Below are 7,696 nucleotides of genomic sequence, written 5' to 3'. Positions count from 1 at the left end.
ATGGCCAGGGCGGTTTTCAAGTCCAGAGCCTCAGGGAGCGATGGGGATGCAGAGGAAGGAAAAGTGGTTCCGTCCGTGCCTGACGTGTGGTGAGGTTTTCTCTGCTGCTATCTAACGCAGGCTCCGCTGCCCCTCCTTGGTGAAATGTGAGGTGGGGAAGAAATAAGCCAGTGTCCCCTGCAGCTCCTGCCTCCCATGTCCCTGCCCCACAAGACATTCTGAGCAAACACTGGGACAGACTTTCCTACGTGTGGACTCGTCCCCTTGCTGTTGGCTTGAAGCCCCCAGTGGCCAGCAAGCATCCCCTCTGCAGGCAGGGCATGGAGAACCGGGGCAGCGATGCCTCTGATCTCTGTCTGGAGGCAAAAGTGCAAGTCTGGCCTCCTGCTGTCCCGTCACCGCTTTTGTGGTGGACGCTGGGGGACCAGGCACCCAGGGCTTGCCAGGGCCTCTGTCCGGGCCTCAGAGCCCTGATGGGCCCACCAAGCTGGGGCCTGCCAGCGGCCAGGACAACCCCCAGAGCCTCCTGTCCTTGCCCCATCTCCCACTTCCACCCTGGTCTCTGGGCAGGGAATGTGGCAGAGGACTGGGAGGCAAACCGGGCAGCTGTTGGGGGTACGTGGGGTCTGCAGTCAGGGACACAGGACGCGGCTGTGAAGGGAAGGCAGGAGGCCCAGGACATCCAGCACCCAGGAAAGGCAGAGAGGCATCCCTAGGGGCTTCAAGCCAGAAGCAGGGGGTCGAGTCCACACGTAGGAAAGTCTGTCCCAGCGTCTGCTCAGAATGTCTCGCAGGGGTGGGGAAATCCGAAGCAGGAGCGGCGGGAGTGCTGGGCTTATTTCTTCCCCACCTCAATTTTTCACCAAACAGGGGCAGCTGAGCCTGCATCAGACAGCAGCACGGAAAATCTCACCATACATCAAGCACAGACAGAGCCCGGCTTCCTTCCCCAGCACCCCCAGCCCTCCCCCAAGGCTCTGAGCCTGAAAACCCAGAGACAGTCAAGACTGACCTCAGGACTCCCAGGACAGTGGGTGTCAACTGGCACACCTCCCATTGCCAGACGCCTTGGCCCAGCAACCCCAAGGAAGGCCTACCTCCCCAGTACACAGATGGGGAAACCGAGGCTCTGAGGGGTCAGGCAATTCTCCTGCCTGTGCGCGCTTCCGCGCACGCGCGCACACACACACACACGCACCCGCACACCCGGCAGACCAAAGCAGAAGCACACACTGCAGCTGCCATCCCTGCTGCCTCTTCCCCACCCGTGAGCACCTCCTCCATCCCCGCACTGCTCTTGGCTCGGGCCACCACTGCAGCGACAGCTCCCTTCACAGAGGCTCCCCAAGAGGCCGCTCCCCTGTAACATTTAGTACAGAACGAGGAAACCCTCATGGGGGGGCGAGTCGGCTGCAGGCAGGGACAAGTGGGTGTCATGTAAGCCCAGCCATCACCCCTGCCCCCATGGCTGTGGCTGTCACCCTGAGAACCGGCCTCCCAGGCCCCAGCTCACCGCACACTGTGGGCTCCATCAGCAGAGCAGGGGCAGAAGGAGCCCACCGTCTAAAGTCTTTGGTTTCAACAACCACCACGCACCCCTGTGCTGTGCCAGCGCTGAGCCGGCCAGTGGGAACACAGAGGGAGGAAGACCCAGACCTGCTAAGTTGAGAATTTAGACAGAATAGCGACGGTTCCGTGAGGCAGGTTCCATGAGGCATAGAGAGGGTCCCCTAGCCCTGGCCGAGGAGGGAATCTCACAGTCAGGGAAGGCTCCCTGGGGACCTCAGACCGCAGGGCCTCAGCCAGACCAGCCCCGGGCCAGCAAGGCTTGCAGAGGCGATAGCTCCTGGCTGTCAAGTGGCCCCGGCACACCCCCTCCCACCAGCACACCTGCTCCAACTGTAACCTGATTGGTCAGTTTGTGGCCAAATCCTTCCCACCCCCCAACCACCTCTGGGGGCCGGGAATGGTGAATCAGGAGACATCTGACGCCAAGAGGCGCCCAAGAGACCCTTCAGGGAAACTGCTCACCCAGGAGTGGGAGCAGGGTGCAGCCCGTAAGACACTTTCCAAAGGAGGAAGTGTGCGTGGAACTGTGGACATGGAACATGGCCTCACTGATCAAATGCCTTGTGCAGCCTGGGGCCTTCACCCGCCCTGTTCCCATGTCCTGGGACCCTGGTCATGCCTGGAGAGCTCTGGGCACCTTCGGGGACAGCGCGGGACGCTCCGGCTGCCCTTGCCAGCCTCAGACTTCGCTTTCTTCTCCTTGCTTTGCAGGACTGCGGTCCTGGTACCTGTGGCTGCCTGTGCCCACCACCTGGCCCGGGGTCTGTGGCAGCACCAGGAAGCCGCTGCCTGCGAGGCCAGGCTGTCTTCCCATCTCATCTCCGGAAGCACATGGAGGGGTCTCGACAAAGCGCTGGGGTCCACTCGCTGGCGTGCGAGCTTCCTGGTTTAGGGGGTCTTTTGCTCCCAATGCCTGACCTCGGGGTCCTCATCCTCCCATCTCTGCCTTTGTCCCTCAGGAGCCAGGTCTCATATCCCTGTAAGCAGAGCAGGAGTCCCAGCAGCCTTTCTGCATCCACTGGCTGATGCCCGGGACACCTGCCTGCCTCCCAGCCCATCTCCCCCTGGGTTAGGAACGGGCCTGTTCGAAATGGCATCCAGGGCTTCTATGGGCCTGGCACACAGCCGGCGCTCAGAGACGGTTTCCTGAGAAAACGAGGGCTCCCCGGGCTCAGGGAATTTCCCACCTGCTGTTACAACCCTAAGCGTGGGGTTCCTGTGCAGAGCCTGGTGATGAGGAAGTGAGTTCCGTCTCCGCAGCGTCCCCTCCCTCAGCCCTGCAGGCCCAGCCACCACTGCACAAGCAGAGGCCCCAACCACGGGTAGGTGTTGATGCTCCCAGGGGCCAGCTCACCGAGCTGGGGAACCACCAAGCAGCCTGCAGGACTCTCTCCTTCCTGCCTTTATCCTGTTTGTTCAGTTTATCATCAGGACAAACCCTTGGAGGGCCCTGGATGGGTCAGAACAGGCCCCAGCCCCAGGCCAGCCTCCAGCTCCAGGGGAAGGGGCGGAGTTTGGCTCCAGAACATGGAGACGTGGGGCCAAACCCTGGTTTCTGGGAGACCTCTCCATGCCTCAATTTACTGAGCCAGAAAATGAGAATGAGCACGCACACCGCACAAGTGGGTCGAGTGGGTAAAAGGGACAGTGCTCCTGGTCCACAGTCAGAGTTTGGTGAGTGTGGGTTGGAAGAAGGAGGGAGAGGGCCCGGGCCGGCCCTGAACGGCTTTGGGAAGCTTTGGCCAAGCTTTCGCCAGGCTGTTACTGAACAAATACTTCTAGGGCCATTGAGACCCCACCTATGCCACCGAGCACCTCTGGAGTGTTGACTTGTCACCTTGCATCCTGGGGTGACACTGTCCTTTCAAAATTCATGCCCACAGGAACCTCAGAATGGGGCCTTACTCGGAAATGGTCTGTGCGGACGAAGTGACCTTCACTTAAGATGAGGGTGTTCCAGATGAGGATGGCCCTAAATCCCGTGCCTGGTGTCCTTGTGAGTAAAAGAGAAGACACGGAGGCACACAGAGCAACTGGAGAGGAGGCCACATGACCACCAGGGTGGAGAGTGGACTGATGCAATCACAGCCAAGGAGCGCCCGGAGCCACAGGGCGCGGGAAGAGGCAGGGAGGAGCCGCCCCAGGAGCCTTCTGAGGGACACCTTGAGTTCGGAATTCCGACCTCTAGAGCTGCGAGAGAACATGAGCAAGAGGGCTCTGCCATGCGCTCTGGCAGCGCGGGAAACCGGCGCAGCCGTGCACTCCTGGGCCCTGCCTTCCTCTTCTGCGTTGTGCGGCCATCCTCACTCATCTTGCTGGAAGAGTGAGTGATGTCTCCGTGCATAAAACGCTGGCCCAGCGCCCGACACGGGACACAGTTGTCATCGCTGTCACAACGGTGTTGACAGTCACATAATTATGGCTGTCCGGGGTGCTCACAGCATCCTTGGCTCACCTGGAGGAGGGAGGCACCACCGTGCCCCTTTCACAAAGGAGCCATCAGCTGCGGTGACTCTGCCTGCCCAAGGTCACACAGCCAAGCAGCACAGGTGGGGTTGAACCCAGGCGGTCTGAGCCCAGCCCCCGCGTACCCATCCTAAACCTAACCCTGACTTGGGCCCAGCCGTGCCTCCAGCCACAAGCTCAGCCGCAGCCCCGCTGCCTGGCACTGAGAGGCCACACCCTGAGTGGCCGGCCCACATGTAGGCTGCCCCTGGCCCTGGCACTGGCTGACGCCACTAACTCCCCGCTGTGTCACTTTCCTATTCATCTCATTTGAGCCTCGTCAACGGCAAAAGGTCGGAAACTCCCGCTTCACAGACAGGGCAGGGCTCCCGGGGTTCCTGGGGAATCACGCACAGGCCCACAGGGGGACTCAGTGGTGTACACACACGGGACCACACGCCCCGGCACACCTGCGGTTGAAGGCTGGGCCCAGGCCCTCCCTGGAATTTTTAGGCTGGAGCCCCTGGTCCAGTGGCTGGTCCATTTGGTTGGTGGAAAAGAGACCAAGGTGGCAGCGTCAAAGTGGCTGGTTACAGCCACCGCGGTGCCGGGTGAGGCTTAGAGGCGCTGGGCTTGCCCTGGTGGGTCTGGCAGTGTGGCCCGAGCTAACAGGAGGCTGGGGTCACACCTAAGACCCGCTGGACTTGGAATCCAGCGACAGGCTGGCTCTGCTCCCAGACCCCCAGGGCTGCTCACGCCAAGGGTCAGCATGGGGTCAAGCCAGGTCCCAGAAGCAAGGGTGCTTTGTCAAAGCTGAAACCATTGCCCGTAATCACTGCGGATTGGCACTGCCAGCACCTGTGAGCTCTGAGCGGGGTCTGCTGAGGGTGCCGCCGACCTCCCCGAGGCCCCCAGCTCGCAGTTTCGCTCCACTCCCATCCGAAACAGCTCAGAAAAGTCCTCAAGAAAGTGTAAAGATCCAACCGTGGCAAGACCCGCAGACAGCAGCCTGCTCGGCCAGTCCGCACCCCACCTGCCCCGGAGCCCCCCAATACCTGAGGCGTGCTCCTCGGGGGCAGCTCCCAGGCCCACAGGACCGTGGCACGCAGGCACCAGGTGGCCGCTCCTGGCCCAGCGCTGGCTGGCCCCACAGGGCTGTCTCCAGCTGGACGGAGCAGGCAGGGGCCGCCCACAGCCGGGCTGACTGCACAGCGGCCTCCGCCCCCTGCTTCCTGCCCTACTTCCTCCCTGCGCCTGAGGGCCGGTGACGGAGAGGCAGGCCCAGCGCGGCTGCACAGACACCGCAGCCGGTTGATCATTAGCTCTTTCCTGGACCGGCTCCAGGCCCTGTCCTGCCTGCCCGCTGCCCAGCCCCCAGGTTCTGTACTAGAGGCCGGGGCACCCAGTCCCCCGCCTAGGCTGGGATTGGGGAAGTCCACCAGCCACCGGCCCTCCAGCCCTGCCAGCCTCAGCTCTGCTCTCTGTTCCTCTTCCACTTACTGCACACACACACACACGCATGCCTGCACACACACATGCATGCACACACACACACGCATGTGTATGCAGACACACAAACACACATGTGCATGGGCACAGAGACTCACGAGCACAAGTGTGTGCACACAGACAGGCACACGTATGCACACACACGCTCACATGCAGTTCCTTCCGTCTCCGCCCAGGTGCTGCCCGGGCCACTGGCTCCATCAATGGGAACACTTAGGGGAAGAGATGGGCCCCCCTCCGCCTCACCACAGCTCTCCTTGTAAACCTGGCCTGTCCCAACGGGCCTCCCTCTTTACCTCCCCCCACTGGCTCCAGGCCTGAGCCAGGTTTGAGAGCAGAAACCTGCCTGGCCGGGCGGACTCAAGGCCAAAGCACGGAATCTCACCCCTGCCCGCCGAGGAAGCCTGGCCTGGGCTCACGTCAGCTCAGACGAGAGGCAGAACTGAACTCTGTTGGCCCCGCCTGTCTGCCTGCTCTGATGTCCTTGCCAACACAGGAGTATGAGCACCCACGTGGTGGATGTGGGCTGCTGGCTCCGGCCCAGCTCTAGGAAATGGGAATGGGAGGGATCCCTCCATCCTGTGCTGTGGTAGGTTGGTGCTTTACACACACCTGGTTTAATAAAACCAAGAATAATTGCTAAGTTAAATAGTAACGTATCCATCTCACAGATAGGAAAACTAAGTCTCAGGGGGTAATGTGACATGCCCAAGGCCAGTGACCAGCTAGAAGATAAGACTGGAACCAGTTCTGACTGGTCCTGAGGGCTTTAGGGCTGGGCTTTTCAACCCAGGCACTACTGACATTTGGGGTCGCATCCTTCTTTGTTGCAGGGCAGGGGTCTGTCCTGTGCACTGGAGGGTTTTAGCTGGTCCCTGGCCTCCACCCACTGGATGCCAGTAGCCCCCTCCTCTAATCATAACAGCCAAACAGCTCAGATATTAATCCCCTAGAGGTGAAGTCGCCCCAGGCTGAGAATTCCCACCCCAGGTGAGCTACTCAGGTCAAAGCCCCTCCCAGCCCACACCTTCGTCCTTCATCCTCACCCTCCCGTCCTGCTCACCTTTCTCGAATCACAGGCTCTGCCCAGGGGCTGCCGCTTGCCTCAAGTCCCTGATCCTGCACGGCAGCCCTAAAGTCACACCTTCCCTCCTCCTCACTGAGGCCAGGGCCTGGAAGCGGGGGTGCAGCTGCAGATGCCCATGCACATCCCCTCGCTGCCCCAAAAAGACGAAAAGACCTCGGGGAGGGCCCACGTGAGGCCCAAGCCCCTTAGGGGCCCAGCCTCCAGGCTCCCCGGCCGGTCTGGCCAGCCCCACCTTCCATGCCACCAACATGCTCGGTGAGCACACGGTGGGTTGCGGGGGGTGGTTCAGAGGCACCAAAGGACACTTTCAGAGAGTCCCCAGTGGCCGCAATCTGGAAGTCTGACCCACAGGCAGAGGGGCAGCAGCTCCCAGACCAGCCCTTGTTCCCTGCAGGAACGCAGCTCCCCAGCCCCAGCTTGTCTGAGGAGGAAAACGGTGGTGTCTCCAGCCTCATCCAGGGGCAGTCACTCTGTCAGTTTCGTGGAGCTGCCACAACCAAGTGCCACAAACTGGGGACTCCAGACAGCAGAAATGTCATCTCTTACAGCTCTGGAGGCCAAAAGTCCAAAATCAAGCTGTGGGAAGGGCCACAGTCCCTCTGGAAGCTCCAGGGGAGGCCTCTTCCTGCCTGCTCCAGCCTCTGGAGCTCCACGTATGTTCTGCTGGAGGTTGCATTGCTCCAGTCTCTGCCTTTGTCTTCACCCAGCCTCCTCCTCTGTGTCAGTCTCCTCTTCAGTCTCTCCTAAGCGCCCTGTCACTGGATTTGGGGTCCACCTGAATAACCCAAGATGATCTCATCTAGAGACCCTTCAGGAAATTACATCTGCAAAGACTCTTTTTCCAAATAAGGTCAGGTTCACAGGTTCAGGGTGGACGTACCTTCTGGGGTCAGCTCGGTACATAAGCTGTGATGCAGGCCTGGGACAGTGGTTAGAAATAGTGGCCCCCAACCACAGCCCCTCAACCCCAGCAGCCTGCAGCCCCTCCAGCCTGGTGTCCTCCCGGCCCCCTCCTTGGGCCTTGGGGATGGATGATACAAGGTCCGGGGACCCCATCCTGAAGCCCCTCCTGGACTCCAGCCCTCA

The 7,696-nt window shown here is 61.0% G+C and overlaps 1 protein-coding gene across 1 annotated transcript in view; it reads right to left on the bottom strand.

The window, feature by feature from the left end:
* The window catches only part of SH3TC1 (SH3 domain and tetratricopeptide repeats 1), a 52,325-nt gene extending 47,221 nt beyond the window's left edge, over positions 1-5,104 (bottom strand). Inside the window, exon 1 of the mRNA XM_012002192.1 lies at positions 5,070-5,104. The gene's annotated coding sequence lies outside the window, so the exon portion shown is untranslated. The remainder of the gene's footprint in view (positions 1-5,069) is intronic.
* Positions 5,105-7,696: the final 2,592 nt, after the last annotated feature.

This window comes from Mandrillus leucophaeus, unplaced genomic scaffold (assembly GCF_000951045.1).
Source record: "Mandrillus leucophaeus isolate KB7577 unplaced genomic scaffold, Mleu.le_1.0 Scaffold68, whole genome shotgun sequence".
In the NCBI taxonomy this organism is placed as follows: Eukaryota; Metazoa; Chordata; class Mammalia; order Primates; family Cercopithecidae; genus Mandrillus; species Mandrillus leucophaeus.
The sequence above is the reverse complement of the archived record's forward strand: the minus strand, read 5'-3'. Positions and strand labels throughout refer to the sequence as shown.